General features: G+C 36.0%; 1 protein-coding gene across 5 annotated transcripts in view; it reads left to right on the forward strand.

The window, feature by feature from the left end:
* Positions 1-27,510, forward strand: part of LOC105222794 (uncharacterized protein DDB_G0284459) — a 482,380-nt gene that overhangs the window by 323,524 nt on the left and 131,346 nt on the right. For 3 of the 5 annotated variants that reach the window (XM_049454100.1, XM_049454107.1, XM_049454106.1), the window contains exon 1: positions 21,901-23,215. The gene's annotated coding sequence lies outside the window, so the exon portion shown is untranslated. Of the gene's footprint in view, positions 1-16,567; positions 16,701-21,900; positions 23,216-27,510 lie in introns of those variants that run through there. The other 2 variants (XM_049454104.1, XM_049454105.1) reach the window with 2 other exon arrangements.

The raw sequence follows: 27,510 nt of genomic DNA on the forward strand, positions 1-27,510 counted from the left end.
TTCCAGATAGGTTGTTGCTGTAAATATGTAAGGCCACTGAGATCATTATCACGCCCTTAAAAGATTATATACACTTGCAAGTAGAAAAATTATTTTTTTTTGTGATTTTTTTAAATTTTTTTTTTACTTATATAAATGAATAAAAAATTTACATATACAGAATTGAATGAACTTTAATAATCGGCTATTCATTTTGACAAATTATGGATTCTCTTGTTCTCCAGGAGGACCTCCGAAAAAGGAGGTCTGACGGTGAGAAAGATTATTCGGCGTTTGCGTGATCTTTCTTACTCTTTTGGGCAAACTTTTTTGCCACTGACCGTTCTTTTCTTTTCGTGTTCGCACTGTTTCTCGAGGCTCCACAGGGTTTATTGCGCGCCGATTCTCGCTCGTCTTGGAAGACCCACACGGTCGATTGCTGTTTTATTTCGGGCTCATACGCATAGATCCAAGATTCGTCACCTGTGACGATCTTATAAACGTCTTTTGAAGCACTGCGATCGTATTTTTTTTAGCATTTCTTTACACCAATCCACACGAGCCTTTTTTGACCGATTGCCAAATTGTGCGGGATCCAACGAGAACAAACCTTTTTTACGGCCAGGTGTTCATGCAATATCGAATGTATGCTGGTGGGAGAAATGCATAGGCATGCCTCTATCTGAAGGTATGTTACATGACGGTCTTGCATTATCAGTTCACGTACGGCATCGATGTTTTCTGGCACAACGGCTGTTTTTGGACGACCTGGCCACGGATGGTTGGCCACGATTGAATTCGTTGTACCAGTTTTTCACAGTGCTATAGGATGGTGCTTCATAGCCATACAAAGATTTTAGTTCATCGATGCACTCTTGTCGTGATAATCCACGTCGAAAGTTGTGAAAAATGATCGCATGAAAATGTTCACGAGTTAATTCCATTTTTTGGCCGAGATGAATTTTTTAATTCCCTGTAAATAAAACAATTCACGATTAAATGACAAAACGTTCTGAGTGATGTTATGTTAAAAAATGTCAAACTTTCCAATGGAAATGTCAGATTGCACCTGGCAACACTTAGTGTTCCGTTCCGTTCTTGAGATCCTTGTTCAGGGTTCTCCTTCTGTCCGTCTCATTTGGCAACTAGGGTGCACTTCTCTTTCCCTTGTTTTGCTGATGTTACTTGTGTGGCCGGAGTTTCTCTAGTCTTTTCTCCAGTTTTTTTCGGGTTGTTTTGGAGTGACGGTGAGTATATGGGATCTAAGTATTGTACTACCTCTACGGAAGACGGTCTTGCATTTCTCGTTTTGGTCATCTTTGTTTGTTGTGTTCTTGTTGTTGTTACGATGTATTCACTTCGTTTTAGGTCACGCGAGGGTTGACACAAGTCTTTATGGGAGCTTATGGTCAGAGCCAGGTTTGAGCACGAATCACGATCTCATCTCAATTAAACCTGTACGGCCAAAGAATTACGGCGACATGCAGTGAACGTATATGAAGACCTGCCAGGATTTCAACGAATCAGAAATGATAGCAATACTAACCTAGCTTGCCAGCCATTTCGGCAAGACACTCTTACTTATTGGTGGGACCGAATACTGCCCTCATCAGCCTTTGTAAAACTGAACTGTTTCGGTTTTCCAGTACACCATAATCAGAATCTTACTGGCCTCAATTCTGATGGGCGCTTGCCAAGGGTTTTCTTTGACGTCTGTACTGTTCTCTCGTCGCTTTGTTGCCTCCCTCTCATGAGTAGGGTTTCACTCGGTGCAACCTCGGTGAGGGATTATTTAAAAGCAGCATCTTTTCGCCTCTTCGCTGGAGGTACGAAGATAAATATCCATATACCTCTCATCTTAAGCAGCTCAATCTTCAAATCGGCCAGACAATTCTTAGAGGAATGGAGTGGTCTGGCTCTTCATTCAAACGTTTCACTAAGTTATTTAATGGAGCGTAGCTGGAGTGGAATTTGCTTGTAGATGAGAAGTACAGAAGTAGAATTATGATTCCATTACAAATACTTCTGATAGGTTTTGCAGAAGTGAACTACGAAACTTAGTACTCAAAAAAACTGATGAGCGTAACGAGCTGAGTTTGCAACCGCCTTTTTCTCCCCAAGGAGCTGATCATTTGCCGGTATCGGACGCTATGTAACGGTCAAAGTTATGTCTTTGTATGGAAAACTAGTTTATTTCAAAAGATATTTTCACGAAATTTGTCATAAATTATTTTCTAAGAGAAAGCTAGAAACTCTGTATATTCTGTATATCGGAGCAACATCCGAACTGACCGATCAAAATCACGGACTTCTTCATAAAAGGTATTATTATTGTCAAATGGCCTTGATTGGGCTTAAATTTCGATAGCAGAATTTTAAAAATCGTTCTGACGTTCAGAAAACATGAATCACAGAAAAATCACCATGCTATCACCAACAAAGCTCGGAAACCTATTGCTTAGACGTTGCAACATTGACGCGCTGTCGGTGTTGATAGCCATGCATTCTTTTCGCAGCAATTCTTCGCAACTTACATTCAGTGTCTCAAGGATTCGAAGAATAGAACGCGTTAATTTCTGTTTCTATGGTACACATAGGTACACACTCACACTCCCACACGTACGCTTAATACCACAGGTGGGCATGCAAATGTGTGTGTGTGTGCGCTAAAACAAATGTTGCAACATGCTGTGCCACCAACTAAAGTTCTGCGAGCGAAGAAGGAAGATTTTAATTCTTGAATGGTTGCCCAACAACAACAACACTAGTAACATTAGTGGCATCAACAGCTAAGCGCAACAAATCGCCAGACACAGCAGGAAATCACAAAAAAATGTTTTGATTAATTTTTAATAAATGCAAATACAAAATAAGCACATATGAACAATAACAACAACAAGCACTTTGCGATGTGTCGTATACGTCTCAACGAGCGTTAAATGCGTTTATACTTGTTACTGCCACATTCACATTTCCACTACTCATTCATGCTTTTAGACGCTTGGTTGCCGCGTTGCAAGTCTTCCTCAAATTTCTTTTGGTTTCTTTGTAACACTGTTTGTCTGTCTTTGCATTTCGGCCGGTTGTCAGTTGTGTTTTGTGCATTTCGTTTGCTTGCCTAAAATGCTTTGTGTTGCTGCTGTTGTTGCCATACATCTTCACTTTATACACTTGCAGCATGTTTTTGTATTTTTGTTGTTGTAAAAGATTCAGCCTTCAACCTGCCGTTGGCCTATCAAAAGCGAGATCCTTTCGTTGCAATTCGTCTTGACCGGAACCTCTTGCCGTGCGTACCTGCCCCTGCTTACCTGGGGCTGATGCCTATGCCCCGTTGACTGCTTCCTCCTTGCCTTAGCCTTCGTCTTAGCCTGTGCGTTTCATTTCATTTTCATTTCGAATTCACTTCGTTTTTATTTCTTCTAACCAATACGTCCTTTGTCTTTTAATTAATGTACTTGCGTCTTGTTTTCTTTCTCTTTGCTTCCATTTCTCATTCAAAAGTGCTTCTTGCATTTGCTCCCCACTTCGCCATCCTTTCCTGCCTTTGCATGTTTACTCTACTTTAGTCAAAGCAGCATTAATCTTGTTTGCCACTTCATCCCGCCGTTTGCTCACTTTATTTATTAAAAAATAAATGCTCGTGTTCTTTTCGTTAATTAAGTCGAAATGCAAAATGGAAATATAATTTAATTCCCTTTGGCTCCGCTAATGCATTCAGATTTACGCAGATTTGTGCGAATGCGCGCGAAAAGATTCGAGTGGCAGCACCGGAAATTGAAATCCTAAATATTTTGACATGTGTTTGGCTGTTTGGCTCGCTTTTTTAGTATTTTTTAAATGTGATTCTTTGTTGTTGTCGTTGTTTATGCACTTCAAACGCAATTGTTCTATATTACAGTTCAAATCTGATATTTCCTTACTATTTTTAATGATGATCGGTTATTAGAAGCTGCTTTTAAGGTGAACTTCAAAAAAATACATTTTTTCAGGCATTTAAAACAGTTAATTTGACAGAACTTGCCCACAACTCATGTTATCACTTAGAAGTCTTTCGTAACCAACTATATGTATATATTTCCTATAGATGGATGTTTTCAAGTCTCGTCAAGATCATTATTGATCGTCGTAGCCTCAATTTAAGCCTCAGAAATTAAGTCTACAATACAACATTTTATCCGTCCTACTTACACATATTATTTCGGACTATAAGAAAACGGAAGGTTTCGAATCCACTGCAAACAAAATGCTTATGTGACTTGTATGATGCTGCTATTCATAATTTCTCATTTTTCGTTCAATTAATCTCTATATACTTACTATATTCGAAAATTCGATATAAACTCTATGTTTCAAAACATATTAATTTTGTTGGATCATAAAATCAAAACTTTTCAAAGTCCAAAAGCTATATAATTCACCAAATTCAACTCTGACGTCATTTAGTCCGAATTGTCCTATTTTTTCCTGATGAATACTAGATAAGAGTAGCTTTGCAAGGCAATTATTTATTTGCCTATGACTTTCTCCAATAGGTATATATGCGATAAGGCGAAAAATTTTGTCCTAGCTTCGACAAATTTAATGAAATTTGTTACAGACTCAAAGTGCTACATCGGTTTATCAGGGCCTTTACAATCAATACTTAGGCATACGTATCAATTGCCTAATTAGTCCGAAGTAGCACCTGTTGGGCTGACGTTGTTGTTGGTGTTAATGGTTCCAAGACAGACGAAATTATCTACGACTTCGAAATTATTACTGTCAACATTGACGTGGGAGCCAAGACGCGAATGCGACGACATTTCTTTTAATAACAATAGATACAGTGTTGGAAAAAATAATAGAAACGTACCGTTTTCAATATATTTTTATTGTTTGTAGAACTCTTTCAATTTAAATACATTACGATTTAATATATTTCTTAAAGTTAATCAAAATCTAGATTTATTTAGCAAGTGCCATAAGACACAAATAAAAAGTGATCCATTTTCTAATTTTGGCCTGGAAAAAAAATAGAAACATAATATAATTTCTTCATAAATTAAAGTTTGACCCAAACTTCTTACAAAAATATTATTGTTTCAATATCTTGTTGAACCGCCGCCTTGCCTAATTACCTCTTCGCATCTTCGGTGCATCGAATGAACCAAATTTGAGCAAACGATCTTTGGAATTGAATTCCACGATTTTTGAATCTGGGCCCACAATTCGTCCTTATTGCTGGCTTTAAAAGGTCCGATTCTCTTCTTTAGGTCTGCCCAAAGGTGTTCAATGGGGCGATTGCGACGGCCACTCCATAACTTGCACCCTTTCTTTCTTAAACCACTGCTTTACCAGTTTCGACGCATGTTTAGGATCATTATCCTGCATAAACTCCCACCCTAATGGCATTTCCTCTTTAGCATAGGGAAGCATTATTGTCTGCAATATGTTAACATAGTCAACTGCGCACATTTTGTTCTTTATCCAAAATAATGGATCAACGCCTTCATCTGAGAAGCAACCTCACACCATAATGGAACCCCCGCTGTGCTTAACCGTCTTTCTAGTGTATTTTGGATCAAATGCTGTATTTGCAGGACGTCTTACATATTGTTTACCATCTGATCCAAACATATTAATTTTTGTCTCATCAGACCACAACACATTTTTCCAATTTTGACGGAAAAGATGTTTTCTGGCAAAAGCAAGCCTGTTGTTTTTGTTTTTAAGGCTCAGCAAGGGTACTTTTCTAGGTGTTCTGGCAGTAAGTTTGGCATCTGCCAACCTGTACCTAATGGTTCGGGTTGATACATTTAAATTTAATTCCACCTGCAGTTCTCTAGAGGACAGAAAAGGGTTAGCTTTGCAATGGCGAATTAAACGCCTGTCATCGCAAGCAGTCATTTTTCGTTTTCTACCTCGTGTTTCAGGCTTTTTTACACTATGAAGGGCAGTGAACACCTTCTTCTTGGAGCATTTAACCATATCTGCTATTTTACTCATTGAGTTTCCTTTTTTTCTCAAGTTAATTATTACATTCTTCTCCTCTTCCGTGCAGTGTTTGGCTCGGCCCATTTTATTAGTTTTCATGGCAAAATAACCTATAGTATAAATTTAATTCATTTTACATTATTTTAAAACACAATTAGAAGCATCAAAAACAAATTTTCTACCTTTTAAAAAGCAAAAATATTAACAAACACGTTTTGTTTCTATTATTTTTTCCAAGCGCTACTATTCACTTTTTCAATCTCTCGCATATAAAGGCAAAATAAGACAAACTAGCGGAATAAAACGGGTTTGCAAAACAGTAACTCTTAACAGCTATTTGTGCAGGGTGGACCATTTCAAGAAATATTTTTAACAATTATTGATATAATTGATTTATTATATGTAAACAACCCGTTTCTATTATTTTTTCCAACACTGTAAGTCGTCTTGCCCTCGTTCAATATTAAACCCATTTGCCTCGCTTCTTTGTCTAAACTGGAGAAAGTAGAACAAGCAGTTGTTATAGCCAATGATATCGGCGTACGCCAAGAGTTGTACACTTATGTAGAAGATTGTACCTTCTCTATTCAGTTCTCCAGCTCGAATTATTTTCTTCAGCAGTTGATTGAAGAAGTTGCCTTGTCTGAAACCTTGTTCGGTAACGAACGGCTCGGAGAGTTCACTTCTTTTATATTTAAAAGAATCTCTTGAAACATGTGGCAATATAAAAATAATCAGAGAACTACAGTCTGTCAAGTAAGAGCGTGGACGTGTTAATTTATAAAAAAAAAAAAATATTTTATGAAATTTTCATATTTATAAATACATTTTACATATTACAAACAATGATGCAATTTAGTCTATAATATGTCCAGTTACCACCGGCGTCGATAATTGCCTGCCATCTCCGAGGCATGCTTTCTACTAATTTGACGGCGTATTCTAGTGGAAAGGATCTCCAGATCCGACGAATTTCGTAAGACAACTGCTTCAAAGTGTATGTGCGTCTTCCCCATAGCTTCTGTTTAATATATGCTCTTACATTTTCAATAGGATTTGCATCGGGCGACTGCGACAGCCAATCCAATGTAACGATGCCAGATTGAATTTTCCGCTTGCTGCAGAATCCAATCTTCATTTTTTCTGATAAACCATCGTTTGGCAGATGGCAGTACGTATAAAGCCTTTTTGTAGATTTTTATCATTTTCTCGGCATTTAGGTTGTCAGTAAAGAGGTACAAAGTGCCGAATCCCTGCTTTGAAAAGCAGCCCCAAAGATGCACCTTTATTCCATGTTTTAAGGTCCGCTGAACAAGCCTATTGGTGGAAGTTGGCCAGGCTCGCGTGAGGACAGAACGTGCCCATATAGAACATTTATCAGTAAAAATGACATTTTCAAAATCTCTATAAATATTCTCAGGCGCCCAAGCGAGTCGCTTTGTCACAAGTTTTTCAGTCAACAGAGGCTTCTTCATTGTGTTGCGCCATTTCAGATCATGAGTGAGGGTTCGGATAGTTTCGTAGGATATATCTAAACCTTTTGCCATGAATTTAGCTTGTTCTTGCCGCAGTGTAGGATTCCGCGAAAACAGATTCACTATTCTTTTTTATATTTTTTTGTTCAATTTTTCTGTCGAACCACGTTCTGGTAAATTTTAGCCACTATATATCGATGTATCCACTTCTGTACAAATGCTCGCGAAGGAATTAGAGCGAAATATTTCATTAACTGTCGGTAAAGTCGACCACGCTCTTGCTTGAGACTGTAACTCTGTATATTAGTAACTGAAAAGTAGTTTATAGGTATTAGTTAAAGTTATTATTAAATAAATTTGACAGTTCTTTGATGAAATGTTAGATAGTTAGTCGACATCTTTGTTGAGATCTAAACTAGTAAAAAGGCATGCCCCAAATTTCAACAACACTTCCATCCAAAAGCAGAAAGATTTCGCTACATTCATTTAACTTCCAGAAATCTTAAATCACCAAAGCGCTGCAGTCAATGAATCAAATCGCCAATAATAATAACAACAAGGAGACAGACAATATTCATTCATGAAAAGCAATGCAAATACGAAATTTCGAAAAAGACTAATGCGAGCTCATTTTTTAAAGAGCAGAAAATCGTTGATCGCCACAGACAACAACAACAAAGGCAACTACATTAAAGCTAACATCAACAGAGGTAGCAACAAACGAAGTACCATTAAGCAGAGAAAAACGACGACGATGACGAAGAAAACGAAGAAGATTAAACAACACAAATGAAGCAACAACAGCAACAACAGCAACACAAGAGTTACGAGCATAAGCTATGGCTGGAACGGCGATTAAAATCTTCGCAAAATGCAGTGAATGAGACGAGGCAAGCAATGAACGAGTACGAGTTGCGGTAGTAAAAATATGGGAGCAGTCATTGAAGCAAATCCATCAGCATCATAATATCAGTAAACGTCTATGATGATGGCAATGTTGAATGCGACTCTGATGGAAGGCAGCTCATAAACGGTGAATAGGCAGCGCTGGAGCGCAATGTAGCCTCATTTATTGTGGCTGAAAATTAATGCACTGAATGTCGGGCAAAGCGGCAACTACTCAGCTCTGCATACACATCTACATACTCAAGAACTTACTTCAATAAGCTCATAAGCACATATCGATACCTCTAGGCAGTGATCTGGTTGGAGCTCGAAATGGCAGAGCAAACTCATTGAATGCCTTCAACTCACACTTTTCACATTGTTGTTGTTTTTGAGGTGATTAACATCTGCTATATATGTTGTGTCGTATATTTGTTGTTGTAGTTCAATTTAAAAATTTTTTTTTTTTTTGGTAGTTGTTGACGTCAGCACTGACAAATTGGGTGAAGAATTGAGTGTCACACGTTTTAGCAGCCTGAGTTTTTCAACCTACATTTTTTATATTTAAACCTGGCCCACCCTGTATGCATATCATATACATATCCCGCAATTGAAAAGCTCTTTCGAACGCTGTTAGTATTAAAGAGAATTTGTTCTTGCCTTATTTTCTCAACTTTTTCAACTAAGCCTTTCTTCCTGTGCACTCTAATCAATGATCTTCGATAGCTTATAGCCCACACTCTTTTGAGCTTTAAATATTACTTATTATGAAAAGATATTTATGTGAACATATGTTATTATGTTGTGTAATTGGATTGATTTTAAAATAAAATTAGAAATGAATCTTTACTTCAATATTGAAAATTGAATTATAAGGTCTAGTTAAAGTCCCTATTAGCAAGAAAGTTTTCTTTCTTCTTTCTTTTCACCAGAAAAATCATTCACCATAGTCTGGATCAGGTAGGAATCACTTGATACCTGCCTGGTCCAGACTATGTACTAGATTATAAGAGACTCCAAAATAGGTCTCAGAGCTTCTAGCGTGTCACTATCGGCCCGAATTAAGACTGTGATGATAGGGGAGTGGCGTATAGTTCCTTTCCAATCCCACCAAAAATTTAGCAAAACTTTTTTTGTCGGTAATTCTGGCTTATCCACCGTCTAAACCTGCTTTCCGCGACTCAATCACGACTCTTTCCGCTTAATATTGTCGTAACAACAACGTCAGCCTCAAATTCCAACGCAGAATAAGTCGGCGTAAAGAGTTTTTGATAGAAAGATACTGCGGAAGATTTATGGTCCTTTGCGCAATTGGCTATGGCGAATACCGTTGTCGATGGAACGATGAGCGGTACGAGATATACGATGAAATTGACATAGTTTATCGAATTAAGAAACAGCGTCTAAGCTGGCTAGGTCATGTCCGAATGAATGAAAACACTCCGACTCAATACCCGCCGTAGGAAGCAGGGGAAGAGAGAGACCTCCACTTCTTTGGAAGGATCAGGCGGACACTTGAAATGGTGCGCTATTGTAAACTCGGGTATACGCTAATAAAGAAGAAGAAGGTTTTACAATTTCGAAAGACTGCCAAGGATGATAATGGCCAAACCATGATTTCATGAAGCTTGATTCCAAGGAGGTTGACTTGTGAATAAAATTTGCCGATGAAGATTTGTTTGTGTTAGATTTACGAGTACACCACATCTGATCGTAGCGTCCTCATATTGTGATCAGGCCTAAGTTACAGAAGGTATATATAAGTACTTACAAACGGCTAGAATGGTGATGGACTCAGTTTTTGAAATTATTATCTAAAATGACTCGGAATCGAATGATTGTTCCTGAAGACGATCTTTTCATCGCACAAGCCAAATATTTCATTCTCGTTGACCTTGTTGAAATCGTCAAATGTAGTCAAAACCGCCAAAAAAATATACCGATGCTGCCTCCCTCTCACGAAAAAACAGACCAAATATCGCCAAACTCTCCTTCGAGTTGTCTTTATTGTCGAAAGTTAAGATATTTTTAAAAAAATTACAAATCGCTGCAGCAGTTAGGTAAACAAACAGAATGAATAAAAAAAATACCATATTCAAGCCTGCTGTGGCATATGCCCCAAATAGCTATCCCTCACTTCACCAGTGACTGTTGCCGAAGCAGGAAGTTGTTCCCAGGCACTTTGGACAGCCTCCAAACGGACATGACCGCATGGCAGGTTGCAGAAGTCAAGTGGGTTGACCGGCACATTTACGCCCACAACAACATAGGTTTCAACTCACACACACACATACAAACATCCATACATAAATTGTACACCTACGTACTTAGTCACGGCTTTGGGTAACTGATTTCAGATAAGGAACTGAATTGTTCTTCGTTTCATTTAAGTAGTGTTCACAGGCAACATTGATCCGCCCATTCAAGTTTTGCGAAAATTTCACACGCCAAAATTGTTGCCGAGGCGTTTATGAAACAGGCAAATGCTCGTATATACCGTACTAATGAACTGAATTGATACGTTCGTACGCTTTCGTGTGAAATTAACTGAAGTCTTATTTACTTTCGCGAAATACCTGAATGACAGTTGAAGTGCTGTGTGATGTGATCCATCAATTCCACAACAATATTTTATAGTTTTTCTCTTCTCAACTCAGTTCGACCCCTTGAAGCACCAATCCTTCAATTTCTTGTCTTCTTCTTCTTCTTTATTGCCGTAGTCGTTCTTTTTTTTCGCTGTACGCCGCCAATTGGAGATTCTAAATGTAGCCAGATCCTTTCCCACCTAGTCTTTCCAACGGAGTTGACTCAGCTATAGTCAGCATCCTTGCCTTTGCACCATATAGCAGGACGGGAATAATGAGTGACTTGTAGAGTTTGGTCTTTGTTCGTCGAGAGAGGACTTTACTTCTCAAATGCCTGTTCAGTCGGAAGTAACACCTGTTGGCAAAAGTTGTTCTGCGTTGGATTTCGAGGCTGAGATTGTTGTTGGTGCTAATACTGGTTCCAAGATAGACAAAATTGTCTATGACTTGGAAGTTGTGGCTGTCAGCAGTGACGTGGGAGCCAAATCGCGAGTGCGACGACTGCTTGTTTGATGACAGGAGATATTTCGTCTTCCCCTCGTTCACTACCAGAATCATTTGCTTCGATTCCTTATCCATTCTGGAGAAAGCAAGACTAATGGCGCGGTTGTTGAGACCATGATATCAATATCATCGGCGTACGCCAGCAGCTGTACACTCTTATAGAATATTGTACCTTCTCGATTAAGCTTTGTAGTTCGAATTATTTTCTCCAGCAGCAGGTTGAAGAAGTCGCATGATATGGAGGCCCCTTGTCTGTAATCTCGTTTGGAATCGAATGGCTCGGAGAGGTCCTTCCCGATTCTGACGGTGCTTTTGGTATTGCTCAACGTCAACTTACACAGCCGTATTAGTTTTGCGGGGATACCAAAATCAGACCTCGACGAAGAGGTGGTGCGTGTCGATTCTCTTTTCACAAACCTTTTCCAAGATTTGTCGCATGGTAAATATCTGGTCATTTGTTGACTTTCCAGGCCTAAAGCAACACTGATAAGGTCCAATCAGTTTGTTGACTGTAGACTTTATCTTTCACCTAATACGTAGGGTAAACCTTATATGAGATGTTAAGGTCGCTTATCCCACGATAGTTGGCGCAGAATGCGGGGTCTTCCTTTTTATGGATTGGGCAGAGCACACTTAAATTCCATTTCTCGGGCATGCTTTCGTCCGACCATGTTCTACAAAGAAGCTGATGCATGCTCCTTACGAGTTTTTCGCCGTCGTGTTTGAATAGCTCGGCCGGCAATAATTGCTTCTTCATGGTCGAGCATTGAAACGACTGCTCCATCGTCATCGATTGGGGAATCGGGTTCACCATCTCCTGGCGCTATGCTTTCACTTCCAGGCTGAAGAAGTATTCCCTTCAAAGTTTTGTATGTAGAATATGAAAAATCTTTCATTTTTACATTTTCTATTACGAAGATATCAACTATATATTCTACAATAGGAACAAACCTATATCTAAAACAAATCGTAAAGAATTTTTTCCAATGAAACTTTGATATTTGGATTTGTTTTCTTAAGCAATTGCAATTTAATGAGCAGCAATAAATGAGCCGGCAAAGCTAAATCGCCTTTGGGACTTCCACTGACGAAATTATACACTTGCCGATTTGTCTGCTTAACTTCGTTAGCTTTTTCAGCTGCTTGCCGAAATGAAATTATTATTTCATTATTTTATGCAAAATATGCGCCTAAGCACAGTAGCAGGCGCCGCTCGTTATGCCCTTCCGCGGCACGTCCTGACCTTTGACTGCAGCGTCATATTGCTTTCCAATTTTTGGCAGGCCTCTCTCTTACCCGCGCCATTTTTTGCCACACAGTGATAGAGAAGTTCGAAAAAGTTTGGCAAAGTGTGTGCGTATTCGCTTGGAAAAATACGCAAGTTCTCAAGATCGTAAGTTTTTTGGCTAAAGTGTGTTTTTCTCGCGCAAAGCGAAGTTCAAATTAACGCCGGAAGTTACTTTTCGATTTCGTATAACCATTCACGTTTTACGCATCCACTTGCAGCGTTCACACATTTGGCAATTCTAACGTGTCGCGAACTCACTTAACTTTTGAGTAACTTCATAAACGTTACGTTGCCTGCTTGGAGCACTGAGAGAAAATGTGTGTTAAATTTAAAATATGTAAAATTCTTAAAAATCCTAAAAAATCAAAGAGTGCTTGGAAACTCTATACGATTCGTGTTCCCTCTCGATGACGACCCGAAACCAACTATCTCAGAGGATAAGGTAGCAAAGAGCCGCGATCTCGATTGGCAGACATCTAATCGAGATGGGTGAGATAGTGGAGGTCATAGGCATCTTAGAAGATCGCGTATTCCATATTCTGCATGAAATATTGGGCATATAAGAGCTATCAGGGCGTTGGAGATAGTCAATTCAACCGGAAGATCAGCAGCAGCAGTCGTTGATGTTGTTAAACGCTTTCTTCTGACGTCTACATTGTGTGACTTTTAATGAAACATGCATCTACTGGTGCATATCAGAGACCAAGACTCAGTCGAAACTGTGATTGAAGATTCTGAAGAGGGAGGATGAACACCATTCTTTGGGATGACCATGTGGGATCTACATCGACTGCTTAGAGAATTCAAATTGGTCGAATTACACTACGAACATCTTTTCCATCCACCGTATCCTCCAGATTAAGCCCCATTCGACTTCTTATTGTTGCCAATCCTAAAAAAATTCACTTGCTGGGCCGAGAATTGAGTAAAATGGGTCAGATGACTGGTTCAAAGTAGACTATATTGAAAAAAAAAATATATTTTTTCTATATATTTTTGTTTTTCTTCGCTGGGATAGATATTTATCCGACCACCCCCATACATTTGATTTGGACTTAGAAGTTGGCCAAGGAAGGTATGATTTCCACTAATATGTTGAGAAGGCTTATTGTGTCTTTTGTGAATTGGGCAGAGCACACTTAAATTACAGTCGTCGGGCATGAATTCGTCCGACCATATTCTAGGATAAATATTTATCCGACCGGTATCGGTAACATTTCCCATCTCTGACCTTCATCTGGTTATCGGTATATGTAGAAGTGTTTGTACCTAGTATATAGGCTCCATGACATTCTTAAAAATATTGCTGTGTCCTTCTGAGCAGAATTATAAAACCTTTCCACCCTTAAAATTATTCTCTCAGTGTAGTGCAATTCACGCATAAAACGCCCCCTCTGCGTTACACACGAACCAACAAGTCATCATTATCGTTTAATTCCTCGCAGAAGGAACAGCGCGGAGGGCGGCACACGCACGCACTCATGCACTGAAACCACACTTCTCTACAAAAATAAAAATTTATAATAAAAAGTTGGCGTAGTAAAATGGAGGGTGACCAGAACCGCCGCAAGGTAAGCAACCCGAAGGAACGCACCGCAAAAATAAAAACAGAGAATGTGGAAGCACAGGAAGTACTCGTATTGTTGTTGTTATAGTCGACGATGCGATGGCGGTGGCGGCCCCAAAAAAAATATGTACATATGTAAATGCAAATTCCGCAACGAACTTTAACATTTTTTGACAGTTCGCGTATAAATCTTGAAATGTTTTAATTTGTTCGCGAATCGATTTGTGTGTGCGCGCAAGACCTTGCAACGCGCGCCCGCCAAACTTGCGGCACATTCATTGAACGCATGGCTTGCTTGTATCTTGCAGACGCGCTCCTTGCAGCAAAAGCAACAGCGTCAAGCGCACAGCCGACAGTCTACGCACCGAGACGCTGCCGTCGTTCCTGTGGCTCAGCACCTCTCAAAGTCATATTTACGTTTTTTATATTCGCTTTTTGTATTTGCATTTCTTGTAACAACACTTCACAGTGATTTCGCATTGTATGATTTATGAATGACATTTCAAGTTTCTCTAAAATATGTTTCTCTCTTGTTGTTGATTTTACCCTGTAAAGGCTCTGCTCGTTAATTTAAGATTGTACAATTTCAGATTCCGAACAGTTAGTCCGTCTAACTAATAAAAAAAGTGAAAAAATGGCAGTATTTGAAGTGAATTGATTAAAAAATAACTGAGACAAATGATTTCCGGTTAATACGTCGCCATGGTTAAAAAACACAATAAAAACAAGTCGATATCAGTTGGTAATGGTCTAGGGAGCCAATTTTCTTCGTTCTTATTTAAACCAAAAGTCGCCAAGATCACGAGCTTCTATTTCAGCCATCAAATATTCGGTTATCATAGCGCGATAACCATTAACGGCGTTATTTTTGAAGAAATATTGCTCTTTCAAATGCGGCAATTTTGCTTGTTCACATACCCATTGAGCAGGGAACTGAACAAAATTTAACTTGAAAACGTCGGATCTTCTTGGAACTCTTCAAGAGGTCATAGAGCGAAGCGATGTCGCTTGGCAAGGTCGAGCGGCTTCAATACTTGCATAAGCTGTATTTTATACGCTTTCATTTTAAGATATCGACGTAAACGCCAAGTCATTCCATACGTCAGTCCAAGTTGCTGCGAACGGCGCCGATTCGACTCTCAGCTACGTCTGCTATATTTTCTTCACTGCGGGCTGGACGTGGTATATTGGTCGAATATTATCCAATAATAAATGATGGGTCTCAAGATGGTGGTGTTGCGAATAGTACGTTCTGTAGTCCTGTCATACTTGAGCCTTATATGTTTCATTTCCTTTCAGCTTGTTATTATCCTATAAAGCTCTTTTTTGATTAATCCCAGCCATTAACTCCGCCTCGAATTCGTCTCAAGTGGCACCTATTTTTTCAACTCATGTATCATTCCGTCGCCGAAAATGTTGCTGTTGCTAGGCTCTATGCCTAGTACTTCTGCTTGAAAGATGCTGGCTAAATTTGCTAGACTAGACGTAGAATACCCCCGCTCCTATTCGGTATAAATATCGATAAAATCCTCCACTCCTACTAAACCTCCGCCCCATTTATGTCTAGAAGGTAACTTCATCCCAAAGTGACTATAGAAAATTAATCATCAGAGGCTATTGTCTGATTTACATGGGTTTAGCTGGTTTATCTAAGGTTTCCGGCCCAACCTCCTAAATCCTTTATTCCGAGTAAGGCGTCTATGGGCAGTTAATGCATGTTAAGCGACTAAGTCGGATATGACCTAATAGCCCCGGTGACCCCTGTACAGACAGGCTTAATTTTCTGATATTATATTGTTTCTTTAGTGCTGGCCGCCGCAACAGTGCTCCATAAGTCAGAATTGGTCGAACGATGGTAATCTTGTATATCCAATATTTGGTTTAAGGCCGCAGCACAAACAATCTCCTGTAATAAAATTTGCCTCCACCATCTTTATAGATTTGTTTTTATATACATATAATTATGGTATAACCTCAAAATCTCATAAATGTAAGCATTTTAAACGTGTCGATCCAGTAAGAGTCAAATTTGTTTAGTTTGGAATAGAAGTTGTTCCATGAGACATACATAGCTTCAAGTTGAAATTAGTTACTTTCTATACAGATAGGCCGAACAAACTTCTCTTAGATAATTTACTTGTAGTATATAGGATTTAATGAAAGTAATAAAATTCGGGAGTATGGTGGTCTATGCATATTCTTATATAGAAAAATATACAAGCATGTATTTTCTTAACTTACTAGTAGCTTATATATGTATTCAATTTTAATATTTCAAATTTTTTAATTTACATTTTTATTTTCATTGCAGAAAGTGCTATTTGGTGATGTGAAGTGAAAAGTGTCTTAAAGTGAAAGTGAAGTAAGTGCAAAAAGTGAAATTAAAATGTGTGAAAAATGTGTTTTGAAACACAATATTTGAAGCGGCTAATTTTACAAAATGGGTAAGTGTTTGCAAAAAAAACATATTTGTTTAAAACTTGTAGTTAAATTTAGAAAAAAATACTTTATTTACAAAGTAATTGTTTTTTGTACCAAATGGTTATATCAGTTGATCGATGTGATTGTTAACTGAAAAAAACCAAAATTTCCAGACTAGATCATGATATCTCGATGATATACCAGAGAGCGTTTACGTTCTCTACCTTTTCTATGATATACGTTCTCTGATATACGTTCTGTGATATACGTTCTGTGATATACGTTCTGTGATATACGTTCTCTGCTCTGCTACTTTAAGTAAGCGTTGCCAACCACTGTTTATATATAAATTTTGCAATGAGCAGAGAACGTATATATTTCACAGAGAACGTTTATCACCAGAGAACGTTTAATATAGACAGAGAACGTTTAATATAGAGAAGGTTCACGGCGCGAATAACGTAAAAATATTTTTGGCTAACTCGGCAGAGATGGAAGAGTCTCACCACAGACAAATTATGAGCGAGTTTCACCACATTTAACAGCGATTGAGGGGTTTTTAGAGTCTATGAGAATAACATGTAAATGTAAATAAAAGAGAACCAATGCAGGGCAATATACATACATGTGTATTTATATGCAGGTGACTTTTGGTTGGCGGAAAAGTTCCTGTATGCTTTTGTATACTATATACAAGTAGTTAGATTTTTTCTAAGTCTAATATACGTATGTATGCATGCTCCTTATGATACTCCTAACAAGAGCATTGTGCTTTTTGCATGCTTCAGTTAGCTTTCAACCAGAGGATCGCTTGTGTGTGATACATATGCAATACATACATATGTATGTATGAATGTATGCTTTTGCGTTTTGCCGTCGGCAATTCAATATTGACAAGTAAACATAATTATGATATGAGTATAATTTTATATGAATGCATAGTACTATTTACAGTCAATTTGGACTTGAATATTTAATAATTTGATTTGATTTTTACATAATATACTATACTAATAAATATTTTTGTATTATTTCTTAGTAATAGAAATTGAATTTATCACAACAATATAAATACATCGTCTATCATATTAATCTTATTATCTGCTCATATGATTGCATGTATACGCATGTGCGCGTTCAGAAATTCATATCATGATTTTATCACTTATCAATATACATATGTATTACATGTGCGCGCATAGATCTGCATGTTCATATACTTATGTACATATATTTGTATACACTTCCGAACAAATAATGCACAAGCATACAAACATACATACATATGCGTACACATGTAAATATGTCACCACAAAAAATTGAAGCATTGTTCTACAAAAACAACAATTGTCTAAATAGCAGAAGCATCACAAGTCAATATGGCAGCCGAATTGGCGAAGCCCAAATGTAGTAAATTTTACAACAAAAACGATTTCATTCATAAACTCATTCTTAAAAACAGACGCCGTAACATCTCCCCGAGCATGCCTTTGCCAACAAGCGTCTTTTCGCGACGATGGCAAAAGCTAAAAGTCATAAATTGAACAACTTTCTGATGATTCTTCACAGAAAGAAGTGAGAAAAGTGGCAACATAGGAGTTGTCGATTTATAATATTTGTCTAAAATATTTTTCCGTGACTCGCAAAAATCTGCGTCGATATGTATGCAAGCTCACACATATGCATACATATTTACGCTAGTTTGTCGGCGAAGCTGTTACAGCGGCAAGGGAAGCGGTCAATAGGCGGCCATTCGTTTATTTTTTTCAGCACAGCTTGGATTTTCTATCATCACACAAGTGCTGAACACATTGAGTGCGACAGACTGTTCTGTCAAATATTAGAATACACACGTTCTTAGGGACACAGTTATTGAGGCAGCTGCACAACTACATAACTGTGTCCATAAGAACGTGTGTATTTTAATATTTGACAGAACAGTCTGTCGCACTCAATGTGTTCAGCACTTGACTCTTTGACAAGACGCCAGTTTCGGCCATTGGTTGATCTTGACAACGGAGATGCGAAAGATGCGTGCGACTACATATTTGGCTGCCATATTGACTTGTGACGCTGCTGATGCTATTTCAAACGATTGTTGTTTTTGTAAAGCAATGTTTGTAGTTTTTGCGGGTGACATATCTACATGTGAACGCATATATGTAAGTATGTACATATGTTGTATGTGTGCCAATGTCATACGCACATATTTATGTATGTACACATGAGCAGCGCGCACATGTTATTATTGATAAGTGATTATATGATTTGAATTCGCGAAAGCGAACATAAACACTCTATCTTTGTTAATGTGAAAATAAAGCCTATTTTATAATTATTTTTTGAATATATCAAATCATACTTATATGTATACTTCATAACATACATATGTATGTATGTATATAACAAACTATCATAATATTATTAAAAAAATGAAATATATTACAATTGTGACAAATGTACATTAATCGTAAATTTTATCATTCAAAACTTACATACATATATGCACATATATCATAACCATATGTATTTATGTTCGCTTTCGCGAATTCAAATCATATAATCACATGTATGTATATTGCCCTGCATTGGTTCTCTTTTATTTACATTTACATGTTATTCTCATAGACTCTAAAAACCCCTCAATCGCTGTTAAATGTGGTGAAACACGCTCATAATTTGTCTGTGGTGAGACTCTTCCATCTCTGCCGAGTTAGCCAAAAATATTTTTACGTTATTCGCGCCGTGAACCTTCTCTATATTAAACGTTCTCTGTCTATATTAAACGTTCTCTGCAATGAGTATAGCAAAGCTTTACACCCAAAAATATATATTTTGTGTCTTTGGTGTTTTGGCTTGAGTGACATCTAGTGGCAAAGTTTTGTGTTATATTAAACGATGCAATCATCTAGCTGCGAACTCGCAAATAGATGTCGCTGTATGCTGAAACACTAACATCTTTAAAGTGAGGACGTGAATTAAAGAAAAGATATTTTCAGCTTCTGCTGCTCCGAATAAAGCTTTTCTGACGGTCTATGATTAAGAATCGCTTAAAAAATTTGCATCTCCTAAATGAATGACCAAAAAGGTATATAATAGTACTATCTTTTAAAATTATAAACATTTGTATAACAAAGAATGCCACTATGTCAACCATGAAACAGTTAAGCAACTAGTATTTCAAAAGAATCCTCTACTGATGTGGCGATTGTAGCGCCCACAGAATGGACTACATCCACTAACTGATAATTTTTCAACTGTGTGTAAATTAACGGTTTTATAAAAACACATTAAATTGATTTTCATCATCACTCTTCGATAACTGAGGTGTTATGACGGGCTATTGACTTCCATTTCCATTCTATTCTTTTCTCAGCCCATTTTTGGTTTCAATTCGCTTTTTTATTGCAAAATTTTTTAGCAAAATCAATTCTGATAATTGCTTTAATCATCAAGTAAATTTAATTATATGGTAGGAAATTAAATATTTGACGAGTTGATTGCTTGTCAACCAAACAGAAGCTTCCATGTTTTGTGCGCAAAAGTTTAGTGACCTCTAAACTACAAAAGTAAATTTGGTTAAACAAATAAATAATAACAAAATTACAAAATTATGACAAGGAAGTTTATAATGAGTTCATATTTAACCATTATTATGTAATTATGAGAGCAGCGATGTATTTTTTCTGGAACTGTTTGGTTGGTTGGGAATTTCGACTGCTCTTCAGCCAACATTCGGCCAATTGTGCTTCCAAATTTCTTTCTGAAGTTAAGTGTAGATGGAGAAGAATATAGTAAGAGAAGGGTATACTCAAGGAATAGTTAATGGAAGAAGGAAAGAAGACGGATTCTAGTATTGACAAATATGCCGACAACTGCTCAATGAAGATCTCCAGATATGTAACCTTTGAAGGTTTTTAGCCTACTTTCCATATACTTATAATATTTTTATACCCTGAACAGGATATATTAAACTTGCCACGAAGTTTGCAGCACCCAGAAAGAAACATCAAAGAGTGTAGTTATTTTAACAATGTTTGTCTATCGTTCTGTCTGTCTGTCTGCATATACGCAGACTAATCACTCAGTTTTTAAAGTTTCGATCTGAAATCGCATACGTCCTCTACTTCTACCTTCTAACCTCGTGTATCAAAACTGCCGATATCGGACCTCTATAGAATATAGCAGTCATACTAACTGATCGATACAAATCAAGTCTTTATATTGAAAAATTTTTTATTTGACTAGATATCTTTATGAAATTTGGCATATATAACTCTCCTATGCTACATTCCTCCTATATATTGTTCAGATCGGATCAATATAGCATATAGCATTCAAACTGATCAATCAATCAAGATAAAGACTTCTTTATAAGTTATAGCTTTTCGAGGGTAAACTGGGTGATTTGTGGAAATCTTAGAGTCTGTTTTGCATCACTAGTCCTTTTTCCGTGTGTGGCGAAGAGTGCGCTTACGATGACATCCAATTTGACAGAAGTTCAGTCAGGTGGCTTTGCTCGAATATCGACTTTCTTCATTACTATTTTATACCCAAGTTCCCATGGGGGAAGAAGTCATATCACTCATATTAAAATGTAATAAGAAATGTTGTAAAACCCTGTTTGTGTTCTGACACTCATCTCAAAATATTTTGCGAAATTATTTTTAAAACAACAAATTAAAAAAAAAATTATTTTATTATTTCAAATTAAGTTTTAATTTTAATACGATTTAATTTAAAATTTCACAGTTTTTTTTCGCTACATTTTTCAATTACTTCTAACAAGCACTTTACTCTCAAGAGAATTTAGCAAATACATAATTTTGTATCGTTTTCACTCAATCGCTCTCTCCGTTATGATTCTTTGCTTCACTTCTTTCATAGTTTCTATAATAAAAAAGTTTTCGAGTCATTCTAAAATGTATTCATTGTATTCGTACAGCTCTTTGCCATTTGCCATTCCATGATATTTCTGTGCTTTAGTATTTCAAATTTTATTGCCCACCTCACTCAAATTCCAAACTGAGTATGTGAGCTGCTCTTCATGCATTCTAGTTTTTTGTTTTTACTTTTTTGCTCGAAATTTCTGCTTTCTCGCTTTGAGTAAAAATAAAAGAGTGAGTAAAGGTAACACACAAATCAAAGCGAATGAAAGAAAAGCGTGAAAATGCATAACCAAATCGATGTCGAGCGACAGTGTCTCACAATATTTCCACAAAGTCACATATTCGCTGCGCAGTTGAAACTTTTTTAAATTTATTTTTGCCTAAATTTTGCTTCGCGACCTTCTCCGTGCATTCTTAGTAGCTTATTGCTTACGCTAGCCATTTTCGGCCATTGCGAATTGGCCAAACTTCAGCTCAAGCAATGCTGCCACCACTCAAGATGGTATTAGCGAGTATAAAGAGAAGGTAGAAGAAAGCGCATGGGAAGAGTAGCTAAAGCTTGTAAAATATATACATCATCAATACCACAGAAAAAAACCACAACAATAACAACCACGCATGCCAAAGCGCTCACAAACGATAGAAAAATGGAATAATAACAAAAACAGCAAAAGCAACAAAGTGAGCTTGTGATGATTTTCTGCATGCTTCTTGCTTCGCACCTGCACTACCGGCTCTCGCGCCCGTCATTTTGCCGCTACATTCGCTTCTGGCGCTGTTTTTGCTGCTGATCTGCTTTTCCACCGTCTTCTTCATGCTAGCGCCTGTGCTCCAGCACTTGCTTCCATTCCCCTTGCGCTAACTTTTCAATTTTACTGTTTGGCTGCTTCCACGCCTTCGTTTGCTTTCATCAACGCTGTTCGGCTGGCGCCCGATTGGAGTTCGTATCTTAAGTCTTTGGTTAGCCAAAGTTCAGTTTCTTCGTGTACGTCGTCAGTGTTGGTTGTGTCTAGCGGTTGGACTTAAGACTCATTTGAACTTGGAGCATAAACAAATCTACAACTACAAACGCAAATTATAACTGTTGCAAATAACAATAAGGTGAAATCCATTAACAACAATTCAACGTAACTTAACGCGTGCGCGCGTGTGTGTGTGACAATTGTGCAGAAATATTTATTTCAAAGCAAAAATAATTTAAAACAGTGTACATGACACTTCAATTAATAATAACTAAAAAATTTTCATTAGATTTTCCTTATATCACATATACAAATACATACATATTTATATGTATTGGCGCAGTAAGTTCTGAAGCAAAAACAAAACGCAGCGCTCATCGAATTTCCTCTACATCGTGTGTACGAAGTAAGTGTGCAAAAACGGTTTAACTGTGTGCATGTGTATTGGTGTGTACTGCTGCTGCTGTGAAAGTGCAAATAAAAGTTGTTAAACTTGAAAGAAAATAATTAAATGCGTTGAAAGCTCTTCTATAATGATTCTAAGTGAAATTTTGTTGCCCTAAAAAATGAAGAAAAATTTGCATGCGTCAGTGTTAGTGTGGAGAATGAAGCAAAAACAAAACTAAAATACGCTTAAAGGGGCTTGGATTATTTGCAACAACAAAAACTGATCATTTTCAGAAAAAGGTAAACAATTTCTCAATAAAAGAAATTATATATAAAATTGAAAGACATAAAAATTAAATTTAACCGAAAGATAATATTTATTATACATTTGGTATATTATTACAATGACAGTAGCTAAAATTATGAAATATTGTTAAAATTTTTTTTAAAAATCAATACATAATAAACAAGTATTTTTAATATTCAAAATAATATTAAAAAACTGTGGTAATATTTAAAAACAAAATTAAAAAAATTATTTTTAAAAATAATTATTAAATAAAAAAGTTAATAATTTCAATGTTCAAACAAAAAATCTTAAAAAATGTAAAAAATAACTATTTATATATTTTCAAAATCATATTTTAAAATTTAATATAAAGTAAAAAACAAATATTTTTTTTTAAATTTTTTTTATAAAATTTTTTAAAAATTTTATTTCAATATTAAGATCAAAAAGTGTTAAAATTTCATTGCAAAATTAAAAAAAAGTTAAACATTTTTATAAAATTAAAAAAATATCTATTCATAAATTTCCAAAATCATATTAAAATTTTAATATAACGTATAAAATATTTTTTGTTTTAATTTCTATAAAAAATAAAAACTTTTAGTATACCAACACACAAAATTTTTATTTCATAATATAATTTAAAAAAGGGTAACATTCAAAGCAAAATTAAAAAAATATTTTAAAAATTTTAATATGGGGTAGTTTTTTTTAATATAAACACAACACAAAATTTTGAAAAACTATCAAAAAAATTTTTTTTTATTAAAATTGAAATATCTATAAATTTTCAAAATAGTATTAAAAATGAGTAAAATTTTTTTTAATAATATTAAAAATGGTGTAAAAAATTTAAACAAAATATAAATTTTAAAAATTTCAAAATATCAATTAAAAAAAAATTAATTTCAATATAAAATTTGATTAATAAAAATTTTATTTTTATGCAATATAAATTTTATTAAAAAAATGTATGCGTAAATTTAAAAATTATATTTAAAAAAATATTTTTTATAACACATCCAGGATCTATGTATTTTTCTTCAAAAATTATTTTTTCAGTTAAACATTAAACATATTTTATTTCCAACATTTTAAAAACTTAGTTTAAAGTTTTTAATTGCCAATATTTCTTTGACTAATTATATAAATTTTAAATTGAAAAAAATAAATTAATATGAAAATTACATAAACATTCAACATTTTATTAAAATAACATATATACATGACGAAATTAGTTTTTATCCAATTAAAATTTTTTTTCTTAAATGTAATATGCCTTAAGCAAAAAATCAAAATAAGTATATAAAAATATACTTTATGACTTCCAATAAATTACATTCCACATAACCTCAAAAACCACCAATAATCATCAAAATCAAAAGTAAACCGTTAATTTTTTAGTTTTTATTCTCATTTGCCCTCGAAAAGCGCGTTTTCCACGAAACAGTTTTGATCGCAAAAATTTAAGCCAATTTAACGCTTGGCATTACGATTTTGATTTACACGTGTGTACGTATGTATGTATGTGTATATGCGTAAATGGGTGTAAAACTATCAAAAATGCTGGCCTTAACATTTTAACTGCTGTTGTTATTGCTATTGTTCGAAACTTTTTTTCACATTATTATTATTTTATTTTGTATATTTTCGTTTTTTGTTTTTGTTTTTGTATTTACCTTTTGCTTGGCTTAACAAAACAGCGAAATGGCGTGCTAGAATCGAAATAAAGCGAACCACAAAAAAACACCACAACATAATCCACATTATTTGCAAAATTATACAACATATAAAATATATACAAACATACAGATGTATATAATATACAAAAACAAAAAGGAAGTCAAAAAGTGTTGCCGTCATCGCCCGGTAATTTAAAACTGGAGATAATAGAAACGCAGCCACCGCAAAGAATAGAACGGCATAGAAAGGTTGTTATATTAGTAAAACAACAACAACAACCACATGAAACATTAAAATTGGCAGTAAAGTTCGATTTAGTATGTTGTTGCTGTGCGAATAGTTTTGAGAAGAAGATCTGGTTTTGGCGATTTGGGTATAATTATTTATATAGATATACAAAACAAGATTATACATATTTCTACACAAAAAGCAACAATATTGATCGCACACAAATATAAAGATATGGTTATATAAATAATTATATGTATTTAAAAAAAATATGACTAAAATTTTTATGTCTGCATGATTTCGTTTGCTTTTGTTCGAAAAATCTTTCACTTCATTTAAGTGGACTTAACAAAAGTTGTTATTCTCTCGTGTCCCCAGGCGCCAATAAACACTAATCAACAAATTTATGCAGAATTGAAAGATTATTGGTTTAGAATATGAATAGTTGGCGGATGAATAGGCGTTTTCTATCTTTTTTGATATTCTTTTTCAAAGAAGATTTGGTTAAGAATCAAAAAATTCAAGCAAATGAATCTCTTTCAAGGTTTTCTAGCAAGAAACGATGCTTTCTTTGAATTATTATAGTTTAATACTTTTTTAATAACATTTTAGTGCTATGGGAAATTCAAAAGGAAATTTGAAATTCAAATTTAGCACTAAAAACCTTTTATAAGTATTAAATATTCTAATATAGAAACAAATAATATTTTTTTAAGATTAAAACTATTTTCGAAGATATAGGTATTCTGGTGATCCGGACTTCCTGATTTCTTCTTCTATACCGCTTACGCCGCTATAGTCAAATTTATTCAAACCTAGCTGCTTCTGGGCGATTGCCTCCTTCAGATGGTACAGTTTTTCACAATACAGTTTCGAATTAAGAGTTTGGTCGTATCTCCTGGTAGATGTTTCCTTCACAGACCCCCAAATAATGGTTTCGGATAATTATTAAATCCGAAATGGTAAAACCTTCCTGACGAATCAGCCAGCCAGTGAGTTTGGTCATTGTTTGCTGCGACTCACAGCTATTGGACAACGATCGTTTCCGCTTGACGTTGGCCTAAGTGACCCTGTTTTTATCACCAGCAACCACCTGTTTCAGAAATGGATCGACTTTGTTTCATTTCAGCAGCTATTCGTAGATGGAAATTCGATTAATACATCCATGCTTCGAGCTTCTTTGTATATCGAGCCTTATTAACATGATTCCAGGCAGATATTTGAGTCATGACTTACTCCTGGCTAATAGAAATAGTATTTATATGTTGTTCAGACTCTTTGATTTTCATTATTTTATCGATATTTTCGCCAATTGGTCTTCCAGATTGTGGTGCATCTTTGACATTAAAATTCCCGGAAGTTACACGATGGACTCCTGCGTTATCAGCATCCTTATCCTTAACACTATGCACATTTTCAGCCAGCTGGTTTGCGCATTCGTCTTTATCGGAAAAAAATTGTAAAATAAGGCGAATTTTCTCTTTGGTGGTCTCCATTTTTCACACGTTTTCAAGCAATACAGAGTCATGTAATCATAAAACTACCTAAGAAGCTCATTTGGTACGAAATCATATCTTTCTAGCGCCATATAACTTAATTTGATCGAATTTGTGCAACGCGAAATACAGATTATTAAAACCGACTAATGAAAAAATTTCTTCTTTTTTTTACTAGACTGTACTTATGCACATTTATCCATATTCCGAAAAAATTGCAAAAAAAAAATCAAAAACAAAATTCCAGTCTTTTCTTGCAAACACAGCGAATTGCTAATCAAAGAAAGCCTCAACTGTCCAATAACAAGTACAAATGTATGTTTATGTCACCTACACTCACCGGTGTACTTGTGAATTTACACTGAAAACATGCCATTAACGTTTTAATGACAGCAAAAGCGTCGACCAAAAACCGCCAAGTGCCAACTGTCTGGCCTTCTCAACGCCATCGAACGATTATTTTCTTTTTAATAATGCTGCCGCACACAATCCACCACTACGCTATACTACTACTGCGGCTTCCACAACATACACACACACTCTTGTCTACATGAAATCCACGCACAGCAGAATCAAGAATGAAGCACGCAAAGCAATGAAAATATGTAGCAAAGCCAGCAAGTGCGGCGCACTCAGCCAAGTTGTGGCATTAAAAATAATTAAAAAATAGTATAATGAAAAAAAAAAAACAAAAACAAAAGCTGCTGCCACTTTGTCGATAGTTCCGCTAAGTGAACGCATGGCGTCGCACTCACCTTCACCTGCGACCCACAAACGCTGCCAGAAGGCGCATTGTTGGTTTTGTAGAGTCTGAGCGAGCAACGGGACGCGCAAACCGCACATGAGCCGCCGCAAACACCACACACCGCTAGCCAAACCAAATCAGTCAGCCAGTGAGC

Source organism: Bactrocera dorsalis, chromosome 4 (assembly GCF_023373825.1).
Source record: "Bactrocera dorsalis isolate Fly_Bdor chromosome 4, ASM2337382v1, whole genome shotgun sequence".
NCBI classification, from domain to species: Eukaryota; Metazoa; Arthropoda; class Insecta; order Diptera; family Tephritidae; genus Bactrocera; species Bactrocera dorsalis.